Source organism: Pelophylax lessonae (genome assembly GCF_965119305.1).
Source record: "Pelophylax lessonae genome assembly, chromosome: 2".
Taxonomy (NCBI): Eukaryota; Metazoa; Chordata; class Amphibia; order Anura; family Ranidae; genus Pelophylax; species Pelophylax lessonae.
The window spans coordinates 137,941,928-137,962,769 of NC_138769.1; the positions used below are offsets into that span (position 1 = coordinate 137,941,928).

Consider the following 20,842-nt stretch of genomic DNA (forward strand, 5'->3'; position numbering starts at 1 on the left):
TATTGAAATACAAATAAATCTGCCCATCTAGATTCACAAAAAAAAAAAAAAAACATGCCAAAACCGTCTATGAATACTAAAACAGGTAATCTTAACAGTAAAAATGGATATTAAAAATAAACATATGTGCAAAATCTAGACAACTAATAGATAATGTGCAAAATACAACATGTATAACAAATCGTGTAGAAAATTCAGTGATAATAAAAGTAGAAAAAAATACTTTGTATTAATGAAAAAAATAACATTTAAATTAAAGTGTCCAAACCCAGTGCCAAATAATAGTAAAACCAAAAAAACACATTCTGTAACAATATGCCCTGTGATCCGGTAAAATCAAGGTAAGTAAACGGTGCTCTATATCAACAACCAACAATCCACCACTATGTGCAGTGGCCGCTCACCCTAAGATAAATAAATTGCGCTTTCAAAAAGGTCAATCATCGACCGGTGAAGATCATTCTACAGCAGATGCAACTCAGCCCACATGAAATGAAAATAGGGATCTCTATAGTGAAGTAAATGAAACTAACTTTAATGAAACATAGTAATCACACACTTGTAAAATAGTAAAGATACGTGTAGAAGGACGTGACTGAGGGGTCACCAGATACTGCAGCATGGAAAAAATCTGAACTTCTGGTCTTGACCGTAGGGAGGAGCTGGTTGACGTCACTTCCGGTCTACGGCCGAGACCGGAAGTTTGGAAATTCTCCACACTGCAGTATCTGGTGACCCCTCAGTCATGTCCTTCTACACGCATCTTTACTATTTTAAATGTAAGTGATTACTATGTTTTATTAAAGTTTTATTTACTACACTATGGAGATCCCTATTTTCATTTCATGTGAGCTGAGCTGCATCTGCTGTGGAATGATCTTCACCAGTCAAATGGTGAAGAGCTGTGACTCGGCTCAGGTGTCCCCATAGCAAGCTGCTTGCTGTGGGGGCACTCAACAGGAGGGAGGGGCCAAGGGCGTCGAAGAGGGACCTGAGAAGAGGAGGATCTGAGCTGCCCTGTACAAAACCAACTGCATGGAGTAGGCAAGTATAACATAACATAAAAAACGAGGCTTTGCAGTCACAGCAATGACAGTGTTACCACAGCCATTACAGCCAGCAATAGTGTCCCTGATCACTGCCACACCAGTTCCAGTTTTACTAGACCAATGTAAGCCAGCAACAGTGTTACTGATCCCAGCCACACCATTCTCAGTGTTTGCAACCAGTGTAAGCCAGCAACAGTGTTCCTCATTGCCGCTACACCAGTCCCAGTGCCAGCAGACCAGTGCAGCTAGCAACAGTGTTACTGATCCCGACACACCAGTTCCAGTATCACAAGACAAGTGTAAGCCAATAACAATGTTTCTGATCGCTAGCCACATCAGTGCCAGTGTCGCCAGAGCAAGTGCAGCCATCAACAGTGTCCCTGATTTCTACCACATCAGTACAGTGTCATCAGAGCCAGTGTAGCTAGCAATAGTGTTCCTTAATATCACTACATCAGTGTGATGTTGCCTCTGCCACCTACCTGTACTGATCATGGCCTGTTTATCGATCACATTTCTGCCTGCTACCTGGCCAATTATTTGTATATTTGCTGACCATGCCTCTGCCTGCCACATAAAATGATCCAGCTGCATTTACCACTGACTACCTTCCTACGAGACACCGGTCTTAGCCATCACCTATGGACAACTGCACTTCTGGAACCATAGAAACTCTTTTGTTCAGCCTCTGACACTTCCTGGCCAGGGAACATGGCATTCCAGGGGGCAGCCATATACCAGTAGGCTAGGCTTGCTTGGCTTATAGGTACAGGGACTGCTTCAGTTGACCCTACACTATGCTATATTACCTGATCACTTGAGGAGAGAATTACAGTACCCTGTTTTTGACACAATATGGGTTGATTTTTGTGATACACAAGATATAAAGTTTTGGTAGATAATCAGTCCAAACACTAAGCCCCCGTTCACACTAAGGCGACCTGTGAGGCGACCTGGTCGCCTCACAGGTCACCGTAGGTCGCCTCCCATAGGGAAGCTGTGGACCCGTTCTAATAGGAGCGACACAAGTGGCTCCGACTTAGAAAAAGGGTCAGGAGCTTCTTTGGGGCGACCAGGAGGCGACCGCCATAGACTTCAATGTTATGAAGTCCGTGGCGGCCGCTCCGAGGTCGCGGCGCGCTGCTCGCGAGGTCGCGGTGGGAAGTGGCGTCGCCCCTATGTGAACGGGGGCTTAAAAAGGCTCACATATGTATCACATAAGGTATCCCCATACTCATCAAGAGTATCAAAATGTGTTTTGGGTTGCAATGTCTATGCTGTGTGAGAAATATCCCAATTAAATTGACAACAATATTTAAAAAAATGCATTTTCATTTCTTTTTGCATTTTCCGAAAGCTTGTGGCAAAAAATGAACACTTCAGTAGACTCACCACGCATCTTTAAAATACTCTGGGGTGTATATTCTCGAAAACGTGGTTATTTTTTGGGTATTTCTACTCTTCTGGTGCTCCAGGAAACATTGTACAGGTTCCCTTTTCCTACAGTATTCAGCTTATTCACAATAGGTGATGAAAAGTCAAAAAAAGGTGCGCAAATCAATAAGTAGAAGCAGCACTAGAGAAATATGTAAATAAAGTGAAAGTGGATAGTAATGCGCTTCAATAGTAAACCAACAATATTAATGTGTAAAACAATCAAATCTTGTAGGTGCAAAAATTGTGCACAAAATTGGAGGACTTCAGAATCATGTGTAAACAAAATACAGTTCATCAATAAAAGTCCATAATCAAACATGTGCAAATAATATGTTCAGTGGTGAGTCCACATTTAGATGGTGACTGTGTTCAAATTCCAACGTAGTGAATGGCCTCTTACCATGTGTTAGACAAAACAGAGCCTCCAAATAAACTTGACAATGTGATAATAAAATAACGCCCAGTGATAAAGATGGACTCTTACCAGAGATGGAGGTAAAAACTTCAAGCAAAGAAGGTAGATGATCCTGTGTTAGCAGGACTGAAGAGGTGGAGCACTCTCCTTGAAGATCCTCCAGATCCCATCCACCCACAGCATCCAGAAAAAAACTTGGTGTGGCTCAAGATGAAATGGCCCAAAGATGCATTCCCAAAAGAAAGAAAGGGATTAATAGAGCATTATCCTTTAAAACCAAATTTAATAAAGGCAAATACACTTACAGCAATCCAAGTTGAAAAGATGCAACAAGCTGAAGAACGTCACGGCCGTCTGCAGAACGGTATTGTGACAAAATGACATTGCGACCAGCTCCTTCCGACGCTTTTCCACACAAGGGGTCGTCTATTGGGAATGTGTTTTGGGTTGCAATGTCTATGCTGTGTGAGAAATATCCCAATTAAATTGACAACAATATTTAAAAAAATGCATTTTCATTTTTTTCTGCATTTTCCAAAAGATGTGGCAAAAAATGAACACTTCAATAGACTCACCACGCATCTTTAAAATACGCTGGGGTGTATACTCTCAAAAACGTGGTTATTTTTTGGGTATTTCTACTCTTCTGGTGCTCAAGGAAACATTGTACAGGTTCCCTTTTCCTACAGTATTCAGCTTATTCACAATAGGTGCTGTTAGATTGTATTACTGCTGTACACTCTTTCATTGAGCAAGAGAAAGGCAAATTGATCTTAGTTTAGCCTCTGCTCCAAGCCTAGTCAGAGATCCTATTCCCAGTGTTGGATGATTCACACAGATTACCAGATCTGCTGTTAAACATCAGGAATCTCTTCCTTTGTTACCCTTAACTGCTACTGAGTGTCCTTTACCCACTGTAGATCAATACCCTGCTATCAGTACCCACAGTTCCTCTGCATGTAATGCATTGAAGGCTCCCCTTCCGCAGTACTGTTACCAACAACATTCTCTCAGACCTCTTCCTGTACTTCTGTTACTCTTCCCTCTATGCTCCCCAGTACTGTTACTACTTTTCCATCAGCAGTACACTCTGGTCAGCACTATGCAATTACTTGCAGGACTCCAGAATCTAAGCCAAAAAAGGAACAGATTTTTTTCTCCTGCTCATACAACTCTGCCACTATCCATGCTGTCTGCTAATGGGGTCCAGGAGGACTGCATTCTCCTCCATTCTGCCTGCTGAAGGGGCCTATTCCTCCTCCATGCTGCCTGCTGTTGAGGGTCCATTCCTCCTCCATGCTGCCTGCTGATGGGGTCCAATTCTGCTCCATGCTGCCTGCTGTTGGGGCCTCCTCCATGCTGCCTGCTGATGAGGTCCATTCCTCCTCCATGCTGCCTGCTGATGGGGTCTATTCCACCTTCATGCTGCCTGTTGATGGGGTCCATTCCACCTTCATGCTGCCTGCTGATGAAGTCCATTCTTCCTCCATGCTGCCCGCTGATGGGGCCCGGTCTTCCCCCATACTGCCTGCTGACGGGGTTCAGCCTTCCTCCATGCTGTCTGCCAAAGGGGTTCAGTCTGCCTCTATGCCTGCCAATGGGGTGCAGTCTGTCTCTATGCCTGCCTCTATGCCTGCTGATGAGGTCAAGTCTGCCTCTATAACAACACAAAAAACTTCTCTCAAAAGTGCTTAGGACTTGTAATGTCAGTTCAGTATGGATGCTGGAGATTATTTAACTTCCATAAGGGCGCTTTTATTGATCATGAGAGGGGATCATACAATTAATAATAATACGTTTACACCATCGGTACATATCCATGATATGCACATTCTACTGAGATGAGATGAAACTGAAAACCCTGCTGTAGGGTATTTGCCCAGAGTAGAGGCAATCCCACGGCTGTCTGACTCGATGGCCAATCTGGCCTGGTGGACAGCTGTAGGGAGAGGTTGGGGTGGCTCACAATGTGCCCAGACTCAAAGGAATGCGAACCGGTGGTCTCAACGATCGATGGCGGGATGCTGCTGTTGGCCTCCAGAGGCACTGCATGTCAGAGCAGAGGGAGGAGCAGACAGCAGAACGCCGTGGAGCAGAGAGCCTGGAGATGACGTCACCAGCAGATGTAGATCTCTTGACAGTGGGAGATCAGGAAGATCAACCATTGGCTCATTCCTCATTTATATGAGATTGAATATCTTTTTAACCACTTAAGCCCCGGAGGATTTGGCTGCTAAAGGACCAGGGGTTTTTTTGCGATTTTTTACTGCGTGACTTTAACGGACAATTGCGCGGTCGTGCGACGCTGTACCTAAACGAATTTGACGTCCTTTTTTTCCCACAAACAGAGCTTTCTTTTGGTGGTATTTGATCACCTGTGCGATTTTTTGATCACGCGCTATAAACAAAAAAAGAGCGTAAATTTTGCAAAAATAACAATATTTTTCACATTTTTTTATATGAAATTCCCCAAAAAAAAAAGTAAAAATCAAAATTTTTTAACATTTTTCGGCCAATTTGTTTTATGCTACCTATGTTTGGTAAAAAAAATCGCAAAAAGCGTATTTTGATTGGTTTGCGCAAAAGTTATCGCGTTTACTAACAAAGAGAAAGATTTTTGTCATTTTTGGTGTTTTTTTTTTTAACGCGTAATGGCGGCGATCTGCGATTTTTTTTTCGGTACTGCGACATTGCGGCAGACAGATCGGACCCTTGACTGACATTTTTGACACTTTTGGGGTTACCAGTGACATTACTGCAGTAATCAGTGCTATACATATGCACTGTTACTGCAAAAATGACACTGGCAGGGAAGGGGTTAACTTTATTGGGAAGGGAGGGGTTAAGTGTGTCCTAGGGGCGTGCTTTCTACTGTGTAGGGACATTGCTATTGGTGTAAAAGCAAAGATCAACCGTTCTACATAGTAGAACGGTCAGATCTTTACTTTTACACAGGGAGAACTGACAGGCAGCTTGTTTACACAAGCTGCTCTGTCTTTCTCCCTTCACAGGAGCGATCGTAGTGTGGCCGGCGGACATCGAGTCCGCCGGTCACACGCACTGACTTGCCTGTGAACGAGCCGCGGCGGGCGCGCGCCTCGGCGGGCGCGCGCCCGCTCGCTATAGGCTCGCAAGTCAGTGACAGGCGAGTGACGTACCGATACGTCACTCTGCCTGGCCGGGGCTGACCGCCGCAGTATATAGTCGTGCGGCGGTCGGCAACCGGTTATTTAACCACTCTTACACATCTATTATTATCCACCTGGACCCTGAACTAGCGCCGATTTTCGTTTTTTCGTTTATATTTGTCAAGATTTTTGAATAGTACTGGAAAGCACTGGGCAGGGGGTTTTGGACATTGGCTTAGCATGCCTGTCCAAATTGCAAGCTACTGTGAAGGTGGTCATTGTCACTGGTAACCCAAGAGTTAACTGGAAAACAGTTGCAGTGCAAATGTGCATGATGTACGTTTATCTCAAAGAGTAGAGGTCTCCCCTAAGGTTGAGTATTACCCCATGGCAGCCTCAGCCTTGTCCCAAGGCATTGGTGAAGATGACACAAAGCAAAGGTACCCCATGTGTGTGTGTAAAGTGACCCCGAAACAAAGTGCCTATCATAGCCCAGAAGAATCCATGTCGGGCAGGCCTTCAATGTGACCCAGTACTTGGGGCCCAATGAGTTAAGGAAAGACATGGAGAGCATGACAAACAACCCCACCACAGCCCCATCCGCCCACAAACTGATTTATCTCACCAGTTTCCAAATATCTCAAAGCTGACAGCAATCAAAAATATGTGTATTAAAGTGCCTTCTTGAGAGTGAAATCTTTAGCACATGGGAGAGAGGTGTGGTGTAGGATAACATTTTATACCATACAGATATCAATTTGTATCACTGAAAAATACACAAAACAAAAAGAAATCCTCTGGCTTAGTGCTCCAACACAAGTCCAGAATCCCCACCAAAAAAATAAATAAATAAGATAGAATACCAAAAATACAAACACTGGTTCCAAAAACATAAAACCAAAAATAGGTGTGCTGTCATTTAAATAACATACAACAACATGAATAATTGAATAGCAAAGGATCTGAATAAATATCACATATTCCTGAATAATTGTGTACACTCTTACATTCCAAATATTTATACAAAACAATAACAAACAAAAAGAATATTAAAGTCCAAAAAATACATTGCAAACAAATAGCCTTGCTATCCAATCCCATGAGAGATAGTGGTGCCAAAAGTGAACCTTTATGTAGAAACGTGATGTGCTCCACACTCGGATCATTTTGATCCCTGAACTGGAGATCAAATTTGCCGGGCTGTCAAACAGCTATACAATCTTCCTATGGCATCGGCTCAGCCACACTACACATTTAGTAATACTGTATGTACAGCATAACAGAGACAAGAGGACAGATCTCATTGTGTAGTATATTTTAAAAAATGTATTTATTGAAAGCCTGTCACAGAGACACAGGACTAGATCAGCATTTCACAGTATACAAACAGCCCCGCCTTGAGTCTGGTCAGGGTACGTGATGATGTCATCAGTGGCTGCAGATGTGGTGGAGCAGTCCCATCATCGAAGTTCACAAGAGAAGCAGCACTCTGCTCTTCTTCGCAGAGCACCTGTTCTGTCCTGGTTAAGAAAAGGTAATGTAAATAGTACATTTAAAGTGTATGTCCAGTAACTACATTTACCCTCACTTCCTGTTCTGGGTACTCTTCAACAACAACACAGACAATAAAAATACCTTTCTTGAGTAGAATAGGTGGGCTAGTACTCCTGTCAAATTTTTATCTCCGTGTCCCTGTTGCCAATGCATTGGAGCATAGCATAAAGAGGAAAGAACTATATCTTCATTGAGGTGGTAGTCTGATACCACCTTGGGAAGGAAGGATAGCCTTGGGCATAGGAATACTTTGACATTATGAAAGATGAGGAGTGTCTCCTTATAGAGAGATACCAACTCTGAGACACGTCTTGCAGAAGTGATGTTGACCAGAAAGGCTATCCTGCGGGAGAGGTCATTTAAGTGTATATCCTTGATAGGATCAAGGGGTCACTTCTGCAAGGCAGAGAGAACCAAAGCTGAGGTCCTAATGAAGCACAGGGTGCTACAAGGGGGGCCTGATCTGGGAAAAACCTTGTATAAAGGTTTTGAGAAAGGAGGGGGAAGCCAATGTTTTTTAACTGTAAATGGACAAGGTCAAAACCTGTCCTTTTAATGTGCTTAACCACTTTACCGCTGCTCACGTTGAGCCTACTGCGGCAAAGTGGCTGTTGTAGGTCTGACGACGTAGACCTACGGAGGCAGACCCTCCCCCTTCTAGGCGGCGCGCTCCCGCTGTATTCAGTCACAGCGGGAGTCGGGCCAGGGGAGGAGCAGCGGCGATCGCCGCTGCTCTTCCCCGATCATCGGGGAATCGAGTGTGGAGATCCGCCCGCCTGTGTAAACACAAGCGGGCGGATCTCCGAAGTGACAGGCAGGGTCAGATTGCAGGGTTCAGCATAGCTGAACCCTGGATCTGTCCTTGTGTCACACAGTCACCTCCCCCCACACACGTCAGTAAGCACCAGGCATACATTAACCCCTCCCTCTCCAATAAAAATTAACCCCTTCCCTGCCAGTGTAATTTTTACAGTAACAGTGCATATTTATAGCACTGATTACTGTAGTTATGTCACTGGTACCCCCAAAAGTGTCAAAAATGTCAGTCAAGGGTCCGATCTGTCCGCCGCAATGTCGCAGTCCCGCAAAAAAAAAAAGATCGCAGATCGCCGCCATTACTCGTTAAAAAAAAAAACACCAAAAATGACAGAAATCTTCCCCTTAGTTAGTAAACGCAATAACTTTTGCGCAAACCAATCAAAATACGCTTATTGCGATTTTTTTTACCAAAAATATGTAGCAGAAAACAAATTGGCCTAAAATGATAAAACATTTTGATTTTTACATTTTTTGGGGGGGAATTTCATATAAAAAAATGTGAAAAATATTGTTATTTTTTCAAAATTGTCGCTCTTTTTTTGTTTATAGCGCAAAAAGTAAAAATCGCACAGGTGATCAAATACCACCAAAAGAAAGCTCTGTTTGTGGGAAAAAAGGACGTAAATTTTGTTTGGGTACGGCGTTGCATGACCGCTCAATTGTCAGTTAAAGTCTCACAGTGCCGAATCGCAAAAAGTGGCCTGGACATAAGACAGCAAAATCCTCCGGTGGTAAAGTGGTTAATGTGCTTAAAGTATACCTAAAACTTCTTCTTGATGTTTGGTCCTGTTCTTCCTGTAAGGTAGCAAAGCAATTGGACGTACTAATCGGACTCTGATATGAATAATTTCTAGGGGGTGGCCATCTACTAGTATTGGAGCTCTGATATGAGTAACTAGCAGAAGGTGGACCCCAACTAGTACTGTGTTTAGGAAGTTGTTTCTCCCTCCAGGGTTGACCTCTACATCCTCCTCTCTGTCCTCTCTGTCCTCTCTGTACTCTTACTCCATTTCTGCCATAATCTGTCCAACCAGTGTTCTATATTCTCCTTGGTAATTATCCCTCTTATATTGATAAGAAGACCCTCCTCCTGTGTTTGGTTTAGTAGCCTCTTTCGTAGGTTTATTTTCAGCTTTCCTCTCTGATTTTTCTTGTGGTGAAACTTCTTTTTCAGGTGTCGTGTTAGAAGATGAACTGTCTTTTGTATCCACTTGCCATTTAAAAACGTATTTGTTTGTAATTATTTATATCTCTCTGATATTTTCTCTCTTTTTTTTCTATTTTTTTTAAATTTTTTATCTGTTTTATCCAAATTCTTATTGATATCGGTGGTGAAAAAAAAAAAGTTTTAACCTCAGTGTGTTGCTTGGACAAGTTTATACTTTGAACACCGGAGGGAGCCAGTATTCCATCTATGTTGTCACATTTTCTGCATTTCCTCTCTGTTCATTACCTGTAAATATTTACAACCTTGTTGAATACAGTCACAATAATTTTTAAGATAACATAGCCTAAGGCATTACCATGCCAATGTTTGTAGCAGTAATGATGGCACATTGTCACGTTTTATTGTTGCTTTTAAACGAAAAATAACGTCTTGGCAAATAAGAGGAAAAAGAGTATACGCTTTTCTGTTGCATAAGAAGCTATAACCATTGATTCATGGAATACATAAACAGAAGAAAGAGATCATGTAATAGCAATGCATCCCAAGTCTGCGATGACAGATGAATAATTGAACAGTGAAGTTTGCAGCTGGAGACGGTATAATTCTGCCATCAAACTGCAGCATCTTGGTGTGTTCTTAAATCACTGGCCCGTCTATTCATAAGACTTCAAGCCAGAATATCTCATACACATGCAGATTTTGTCATAATTGGCAGTAAAGTTGGTCAGAATCAGACAAATGCCCCTTTCAATTCATCCGACAGTTCCAACACTCATTGTAACATTTGTTCCATTTATAAAGCCCATTTCATTTTTTCCTGTTTGTGAAACTACAATCTCTTAGTGTGCTTTGTCAAAAGTTGTCAAGACTGGAAGGAATTTGAAGTAAGTTTCACAAAGGAGTTTCATATATATAAATATTGTATATATATATTGTGAGATTCGCATCAAGTGTAGAGCGTTTAAAGGACAATGCCACTCGCTTTTTTTATCTTTTAAGGGCTTTCCTCGCCCATGTTTAATAAAGGAAAATTCATCAAGCAGAAAAATAACATAAGTTTCCCACGCAGGGGTTTCAGCATTTCTATCCTCAGCAAAAATAAATGATCATTCAGCCTTCCTGGCTTGTACTTGCAGCCCTTCTGGCTTATACTTGCAGCGCTGCTGCTCTGGTCTCAAACTTCAGGCCCTTGTCTGTCCCCCATAGACTTCACTCACCCAACAGGGTGCACACGGATAGCAGCCTCGTGCTGCACTGACTCCTACATGGAGCCCTCCTGCAGACCTGTAAGCTCTGGCTGCCAACTGTGGCCTCTCTCTCTCTCTCTCTCAGGGATGGTGGGAGCCCTCCTGACTCCCACACAGACCTTGTGTCTGTCAATTGAAGTCCTCCTGACTCTCATGGGTCAGACCTTGTGTCTGCCCGTGTGCAGCTGTCTCCAACTGGGAGCTCTGATTGCTAACCCTGGAAATAATATGAACCCAGCCCACAGGTGTGCAATCAGCAGGCCTGTCTTAACCAAAACCAGGCATAGATTGCTAACACACACACAGTGACCCGGAGTCGCCTTCCTACAATATATATATATATATATATATATATATATATATATATATATATATATATATATATATACTGCTCAAAAAAAAATAAAGGAACACTTTTTAATCAGAGTAAAGCATCAAGTCAGTTAAACTCCTGGGATATTGATCCGGTCCGTTAAGTAGCAGAGAGGGTTGTAAGTCAGTTTCAGCTGCTTTGGTGTTAGTGAATTTAACAACAGGTGCACTAGATGGGCAACAAAGAGACACCTCCAAAACAGGAATGGTTTTACAGGTGGAGGCCATTGCCATTTTTTTCCCTACTCATCTTTTCTTACTGCTTTTAACTAGTTTTGCATTTGGCTAGAGTCAGTGTCAGTACTGGTAGCATGAGGTGATACATGGATCCTATATAGGTTGCACAGGCAGTCCAACTTCTCCAGGATGGCACATCAATGTGTGCCATTGCCAGAAGGTTTGCTGTGTCTCCCAGCACAATTTCAAGAGCATGGGGGAGATTACAGGAGACAGGTAGTTACTCTAGGAGAGCTGGACAGAGCTGTAAAAGGTCCCTAGCCCATCAGCAGTACCGGCATCTGCTCCTTTGTGCAAGGATAACCAGGATGAGCCCTGCCAGAGGCTTACAAAAAGACCTCCTGCAGGCCACTGGTGTGAATGTCTCTGACCAAACAATTCGAAACAGACTTCATGAGGGTGGCCTGAGGCCCCTACGTCCTGTAGTGGGCCCTGTGCTCACTGCCTGGCACCATTGTGCTCGATTGGCATTTGCCATTGAACACCAGAATTGGCAGGTCCACCACTGGCACCTTGTGCTTTTCACAGATGAGAGCAGGTTCTCTCGGAGCATGTGACAGACGTGAAAGGATCTGGAGAAGCCATGGAGAACGTTATGCTGCCTGTAACATCGTTCAGATTGACCAGTTTGGTGGTGGGTAAGTGATGGTCTTGGGAGGCAAATCCATAGAGGGGGGTACAGACCTGTACAGGCTGGACAATGGCACCCTGACTGCCATTAGGTATCAGGATGAAATCCTTGGACCCAGTGTCAGACTCTGTGCTGGTCCAGTGGGTCCTGGGTTCCTGTTGGTGCACAACAATGCCCGGCCTCATGTGGCAAGAGTATGCAGCCAGTTGTCACTGGTCCCCAAAAAGTGTCAAAAATGTCAGTTAGGGGTCCAATCTGTCCGTCGCAATGTTGCAGTCCCGCTAAAAATCACTGATCGCTGCCATTACTAATAAAAACAAAAAAATAAATAAAAAGTCCAAAAATCTATCCCGTAGTTTGTAAATGCTATAACTTTTGTGCAAACCAATTAAAATTTGCTTTTTGGGATTTTTTTTTTTACCAAAAATATGTAACAGAATACAAATTAGCATTAACTGATAAAAACAAATTGATTTTTTAAATTTTTGTATTGGGAATGCGTTATAGCAGAAACATTGTCGCTCTTTTTCCGTTTATAGCGCAAATTCCAAAAACCTCAGAGGTGATCAAATACAACCAAAAGAAAGCTGTACCGGTATTTGTGGGAAAAAAAGGACATAAATTGTATTTGGGTACAGCATCACACGACCGCGAAAATTTTCATTAAAGTAACGCAGTGCCGAATCACAAAAATGGCCTGGTCATTAAGGGGGTAAAACCTTACGGAGCTGAAGTGGTTAAACATGTCTATGTCCCAACTTCACCCCTAGTAACTGCATTAGCATACTACAATAATGAAACTGATACCTATTCATCTGTGATTGAAAAATTGACTTCTAGGTAACAAGTACCATCATCTGACTTTGTAATACAAAACTACAGCATTGCAATGCTCCATTCATGCTTGCAGTTCCTTTCCATTGTCTGAAGCAAGGCTTTGTTTTGCTGACTGCCAGCTGGAGCAGTTGGTCACTTATAATAGCTTTACACATCTTCCTGTCATTAGAGAACATCACATATTCTTCAAGTGACTGTTTTTATTCAGTTACTGCTGTTATCACAAGGAAACTTGTATTGTGTTGTGGGATAATAAATGGGTTAAATAATTATGTGCGGTAGAGTTAATTATACTAATTAAAGGAAATGAGTCTCTAAGAAAATAATAGCTTATTGCAACTGCTGAAATTTTACTGTTATGTAAAGCAGTTTCAAAGTAAGAAATGATTGCAAGCTTGTCAAAAAAAAAGATTCCTAGAAAATCTAAAATCTCTATTGGCCTGTACCAGGGCTTGGCTGGGTGACAAAGGGGCATTTGCCCCTTTGGGCCAATACTAATGAGATAAGCTGGGCTGGTGGCCCTGAGTACAGACACTTCACCATTTAGAGCTAGATTCACAGTCAGTGCCATGCATTGGGAATTATATAGCTAATTTATTTAAACTTTAATTTACAGCATCCAGAAGAGGGTTTTATTTTTGTGGCTCTGATATACCAAGAGACTAAATGCCAAAATCGTCAAGGAAGTTGAAAGATGTGAAGACGTGTATCACAACAAACCATGCCCTTTAGGAACACCCACCTTTCATCATGTCAACCAATTAGTGAGGCACATTGGCAAAATTTGTAGCTTTGGATCACATAGGTCTGTTGCTACCATAAAAGGGCTAGTTGGTTGTGTTTGCCCACCAGGCCAAAGGTTTTCAGTCCTCCTCTGCACCCCTCCCTTCTGGCCTTCATTTCCTACCACCCATATGCTTGGCAGTGTCTGTCATAAAAATACAATGCTTTCTGGAAATAAAAAAGGAATGTATATTATGATTTTGGGGTGGTGTTTTCATAAGTGTGGTGGTCTGCCAAACCAGCTGTTGAAAAGATTTGTGCAGACCTTCACATTTGTGAAAATACCACTGAAGTTCCAGTTAATATCCAATTCTATATATTTCAAGATCCTCTGGAACAGAGTACTTTTAGGCTATTAAAGGGCATTGATGTTTCGGCTCTGTGACTCAGAGGAACTAAAGTCAGCCACAGCCAGGCATATAGTATTTTCAGTATGATGTCATTAGTGGTAGCCTCTGCACTTCTCTCAGGACAGGTTCACTGGTTGGCATCTGTCCTTTCTTTGGGAGACCAGCACATAGGCCCACCTATAAACTGACCCCTCATATACTTTGTCACTGACCACCCTCTTCATCCTTTCATGCTGCCAAACTGCACAGCTTATGTGGAGTCGCTGGAGTGCACTAGAAAAAACTTCACTGCATCTTAGGAGCTAAACTTTTCTACCTGGTTTAGACCTACCCAGCTTTATTAAGCTCACAAAATGGATTGACCACACAAATATTCAGAAAGATTGTTCAATTTTCTCAGTGTAGGTAACTAACAAGTCAGCATCTGACACTTTTGGTGCCAGTAATAAAAGTATCCAGTTTTAGGGTTATTGGTTAAAACAATGTGAGTGTAAGTTTTAATGTGTGTGTAGAGGGAGGGGGAGCTTGGTTAAAGCTTGGTTTAAGTACATTTTTTGGGGGGGATGCAGCACCAAGCACATTAGTTAGGTGTAATAGTGTGTATTCCCTTACTAGCTTCTGCTGAAAATTTACCTTGCATTGGTCCCTTCCCTAATACTGCCCTGAGTGGCTGTCTTCTGGCACTAAGAAGGTGCCCTGAGTGGCTGTCTTCTGGCACTAAGAAGGTTAACAACAGCCACTGCTACAGAGGAAAGTTGCGCCACTTGCCCACTACTTTTTGCCCATTCACAGAGCTTAAATCACTATTCTCCCACAATAATTTGCATCCTGTACATGAAGGAGGAATAGTTAAATGAAAGGAACTCCATCACGTATTCACGGAACATAATGCACTGTGGGAGGAGAGTAATGCAAGCAAAATGAATAGCGGAGAGGGAGAAATGGGGCAGGTGGTGCAACTGTTCTCAGTAGCAGCAGCTGCTAAGAACATTCTCCATGCCAGAAGACAGACAGGGCAATAGCCGGTGGATAGGAAGAAGACATCAAAGGTAAGATTTTAACAAGAAGGAACGACCTGCAGGGGATGTGATACTAACAATTACATATAACTAATTTGTTTGATGCTGTACCCTCTTCAGCTCCCTAAAAAGAATAAACAAACCAATATTCAAAATTAACAAAGAAGTCATGGTTTTGACAAAGCACGATCATCGCGTGAAATGCATCAACCTTTTCCTCCACTGCCAACGGCCATTGTGCTAGGCTTTATTGATCTTCCTAATAAATATAATTGCATTGTTGTGGAAGTGTGGCCATCTGATTTCTTTGTCCATTCTTATTTCTGCAGCAGTGACAGGTAGGGATGATCGAACGGTTCGGGTCGACCATCGGTTCGACCCGAACATTGGCTGTTCGAAATTCGGCCGAATTCCGAACTTTTTGCAGTAAAAGTTCGGCATTCGGCCACCAGAACCGCCCAAAATGCAATGGGACAGGAACTGGGCTTTAAAAGCCAGTGATTGGCCCAGAAACATCAGTAAAAGCAGATTGGAGTGACTAGGGGGTCCAGAGGTCAATCAGGAGTGAATACGCCCCCCCATACACCCCTCAGTATATAACATAGCCCCGCCAAGTCTCTAGCACTGTATTACAGAGGATGTGGAATAGAGTGGAAGCATTTCTGCTGCTCCAGTGGCATTTTGCAATTATTAGTGTGAGGAAAGGGATATGCAGTGTAGTTAGGGTACTATATACCACTATAGTTAGATTCAATAATCTAGTTTCTGTAGGGAAAGTGTTAAGTGTCAGGGTGACCGTAGTGTAGGTTGAACTGACTCTGCTATGCCAGGGTGACCGAACTCTTCCATGTCAGGGTGACCGCCAGAAAAAAAAAAGATAATTTTTCTTAGAATTTCAGTAGCGCAGGGATGGGGCTCCGCACATATACACATATACACATACACAGATATAGGTGTGAAAGGAGCGGAACCCCATCCCTGCGCTACTGAAATTAAGAACCAGAAAAAAAGATAATTTTTCTTAGAATTTTTAGTAGCGCAGGGATGGGGTTCCTCTCCTTTCACTCCTGGGCATTTTTGTTGCAGGCGTTTATTGGGCATTTTTTGGGCGTCTTTGGAGGCAGGCATAACATCTGAACTTCTGTATATGGGTATATATACACACACACATATATATACACATATGCACATACACACATATAGGTATGAAAGTAGCGGAACCCCATCCCTGTGCTACTGAAATAATTTCAGTAGTGCAGGGATGGGGTTCCGCCCCTTTCACACCTATATGTGTGTATGTGTGTATATATATATATATATATATATATATATATGTGTGTGTGTGTGTGTATATATACCCCTATACAGAATTTCAGATGTTATGCCTGCCTCCAAAGACGCCCAAAAAATGCCCAATAAACGCCTGCAACAAAAACGCCCAGGTGTGAAAGGAGCAGAACCCCATCCCTGCGCTACTAAAAATTCTAAGAAAAATTATCTTTTTTTTTCTGGTTCTGGACATGCTACGGAGCTGAAACTTCACAGGTACACTTTTTAGACCCCCCAGACACTAAATCCAAAGAAATCTCATTTTTTTTTTCAATAATTTTTTCAATAATTGTCTCTCTATCAAAAACGACAATTTTTAAGAACTTTTTTTTGTGTGATTAATAGTCCCTGGGGCATGACCCAGAAACCTAGGCACTTTTTTAGGGGCATTTATTGGGTTTTAGGGCTTCAAAATTGTGTTATTTAATTCCAGAAGTTCAGGTCCCATTGATTTCAATGGCGTTCTGGAATCCGAACCGAACTTTCGGGAAGTTCGGGTGTTCTGGTCGAACCGAACTTTTCAAAAGTTTGATCATCCCTAGTGACAGGGCATGCACCCTACTCCATGGACTTGCTTACTGGGATTGCAGCCTTGCCGGCTAAACTGGAGCAGCAGGATTTGTTTCTTTCACTGAGCCTAGGTTCACACTGAGGCAGGTTTAAAACCGGCATTTATAACCTGATTTTGGGGGAGATTTCACAAACATCTGTGCGGATTTCTGCGCAGATGTCTATTGAAATCGCTCCCCAGAAGTTGCCAAAAGTAGTACAAAAACTACTTTTGGGAATCAGTGTGGTGTCACACCGATTCAGGCGGTGCCATTGCCGGCAATTGGCTCTGACTTGACATGTCAAAAGGTACCAATGTGAACGTGCCTGTGAGAATTGGCTGGGGTCCAGCATGGCGGGGAGGGGGAAATAAACAGGTACTTTTAACCACTTCCCGCCCGCCCTATAACAGAATGACGGCGGGAATGTGGTTGTGTTATCCTGACCGGATGTCATATGACGGCGGCAGGATAACACAGCTCTGGGCGCCCCCCGGGGGCGCGCAGAGCGGAAATCGGTGATGCGAGGTGTCAGTCTGACACCCTGCACCTCCGATCTCGGTAAAGAGACTACTGACGTAGTTCTTTACCATGTGATCAGCCGTGTCCAATCACGGCTGGTCACATCGTAAACAGGAACAGCCGTTGATCGGCTTTCCTTAGTTCGTGCCTGACAGGCATGAGTAAAGGAGCGCCGATCGGCGGCTCCCCTGACAGGGGGGGGGGGGGGGTCGGCACTGGTAATCAGATCATTGATTACCAGTGCAGACCCTCGGGGGGGGGTGCCACTAGATCCACCAGGGATGCCCACTATGACCCCAGGGATGCCCACTATGACCCCAGGGATGCCCACTATGGCCACCAAGGATGGCAATCAGGGCTCAGGGAGCCCCCCATTGCCCTCCCCATCAGTGATGCCCACCAGTGTCCTCCCTATCAGTGCTGCCCACAAGTGCCCATCATTGCCATCCTTTAGTGTCGCCCACCAGTGCCCATTATTGCCCACCAGTGCCGCCTAGCAGTGCCCATTAGTGCCCATCAGTGCTGCCCGTCAGTGCCGATCAGTGCCGCCCACCAGTGCCGCCTATCAGTGCCCATTAGTGCCCATCAGTGCCACCTATCAGTGCCCATCAGTGCCACCTATCAGTGTCCATCAATTGCGCCTATCAGTGCCCAGAAGTGCCGCCTATCAGTGCCCACCAATGCTGCATATCTGTGCTACCTATCAGTGCCACATATCAGTGCCGCATATCAGTGCCGCCTATCAGTGCCACCCCATCAGTGCCACCCCATCAGTGCCTCCTCATCAGTGCCTGTCAGTGCAGTCTCATCAGTGCAGGAAAAAACTTATTTATTTACAAATTTGTATAACATAAACAAAAAAACTTTTTTTTTTTTTCAAACTTTTCGGTCTTTTTTTATTTGTTTAGCAAAAAGTAAAAATCGCACAGGTGATCAAATACCACCAAAAGAAAGCTCTATTTGTGGGGGGAAAATTACATAAATTTGGTGTAGGTACAGTGTTGCATGACCGCGCAATTGTCATTCAAAATGCAACAGCGCTAAAAGGGGAAAATTGGCCTGGGCAGGAAGGGAGGGAAGTGCCCTGTATTAAAGTGGTTAATTACTTGCACATTATAAAGTACAACTCTCTTGTTGTAATGGTCATTCCCTTCCTGTAAAATCTTTTTCTAATCAAATTTCTCTGCCGGAAGTCATTCATTCTTCCAGTGTGTGAAAATGAAGATCAACCCTATTTTGTGAAATATGCATGAATTCTTCCAAATCTTTTTTTTTTTACTGTCCATACACCTGCCCTAGTCTGCACCAATGTTTGCATTATGGTACTGTTACGACTCTGGCTCTTTATTCTCATTTCAGCAGCCTGTGTATTCACCACTGCCAACCTATATAAAAATTTCTGCTGATGTACTGATAATTGTAGTTAAAAATAACTAAAGATAAAAAATTGTTTAAGTGAATTGAAAAACACTTTCGCCAAACAAAATGTGCAATTAAAATTAAATTGAAAATTAAAATTGGACTGCCGCTGCTTCAAGCCCCTAGGGGTAAAAGACCATACATGAATAAATAGCAAATTGCTATTAGCAGCGCAAATTCTCAAACAATGTATAACATATCAATCCCAGTGCTGAAGGATTATGGTTGAAAGATCATAACAGTGATAAAGTGCTCAAGTGCAATAAAAAATTATCAAATACATAAATTAATAGTGCAATTAATTATATGAAGAAATGTGTAAATTCAGTCCAGATATATAAAGAAAATGGATATTTATATATCTGAAAATGTGCAAATTCAGTCCAAATATATAGGAAATGTGCAAACACAGTACAAAGCGGGTTCAACCAAAGTAAAGTGATGGCTCCTTTAGAGTTCCAACAAGGTGAGTACACTCCTCAAAAGTGCGAAGTGCTATCTGCCGGAAGAAGTAGTGATGGTGACACCCTCCATATTTTACGGGATTAGAGAGAATTCAAACTCACCAGATGTTGTTGTTGATCTCTTTTACCTCATGGCAAACAGAGATCAAAAAACTCTTGTGAGATCCCAGTGATCTCGGATCCAGAAACCCGTGCGTCCTTGTGTAGGATGTTCCTATATGTGGATCTAAGGAGACACAAATCACAGAGAGAGACGGTGTAGTATCCCAAAAAAATCCAAATTATTTATAAAAATGCTCCATGAGGCATAACAGAAATAAAATTATTGCAGCGCTTATACGATCAAAAATCCCTCAGTCCCAAAACCAGAGCCCACACACTATTGGGGGAGCCGCACCGCTCCGGAAGTGCCTAGACCGGCATGCGTTCCAGGCTATGCTCAGAACGAGGTGACATGCGTGTCAGCTTGACGCATTTCATCACTGAGTTGATGTCATCGGAAGCTATTTATTAATTGCACTATTCATTTATGTATTTATTAATTTTTTATTGCACTTGAGCACTTTATCACTGTTATGATCTTTTAACCATAATCTTTCAGCGCTAGGATTGATATGTTATACATTTGTAGCAAGGTTTCCAGGCCTATGGCCTGATGTGGGTCTGCCATTAGTACCGGTAATGTCTCCAGCCCATGTGAGCTGTGACCCTGGGTGTGACAACTGAAGCAGCGACAACTCCGGCATCTTTGTTTGTGTTTTTTACTGGAATAAAGGGGATGGGAGAAGGGAATGAGTGGGATACTTGAGGCCTAAACTAATTACAATTGAGACTTTACTTCTGAAATGCTCGTTGGCGCTTCCTTGACACCAGCCGGCGCCAGCCAACGCTCACTGACCCTGAGAACACTCTGTAGAACAGAAGAAGTGTTGAATCCTCGACTTATAGTCCAGAAGATTCAAGACTGAGAACTGTAGAACTCCGGACACTGTTGTACTGTGAAAGCCACTGAATACTTTCCCCCTCCTGGCACAGCTTGAGGTAGTATATAGTAGAACTCTGTATAGCTGTCACTTTAACTGGCATGCTCTGTGCAATTCAGGGCCCAAACTGCAGGTGCCCCCTGATTGGGCTTTCCACACTGCCCTATGAGAATCCTCTCACAGGAGCCAGTGGGGATACTTCTCCCCTCAACAGGCACATCTGGAAGCCCTGACACCCTAGCTAAATAAATCACAGCCCTACTGTTTGGCAGACAAGCCCACTATAGTTTTACCTAGCACCTACCTGTAGGGTGCTACACATTGTTTGAGGAATTTGCGCTGCTAATAGCAATTTGCTATTTATTCACGTATAAAAAATTGTTTGTTTGATCATGTTACAAGCCGTAGGTTTTTTGGTGCAGTGTATCTCATGAGAATATCCAGGAAGGAAATACGATGAATTACATCATAGCAATTCAGATTCAGAAGGGAAGTATATACTGTATTCAGGTCATTACAATTCAGACATTT

The 20,842-nt window shown here is 43.0% G+C and overlaps 1 protein-coding gene across 1 annotated transcript in view; it reads left to right on the forward strand.

Annotated features, from left to right (window-relative positions):
• Positions 1–20,842, forward strand: part of PITPNM3 (PITPNM family member 3) — a 1,035,839-nt gene that overhangs the window by 943,636 nt on the left and 71,361 nt on the right. The window lies entirely within an intron of this gene.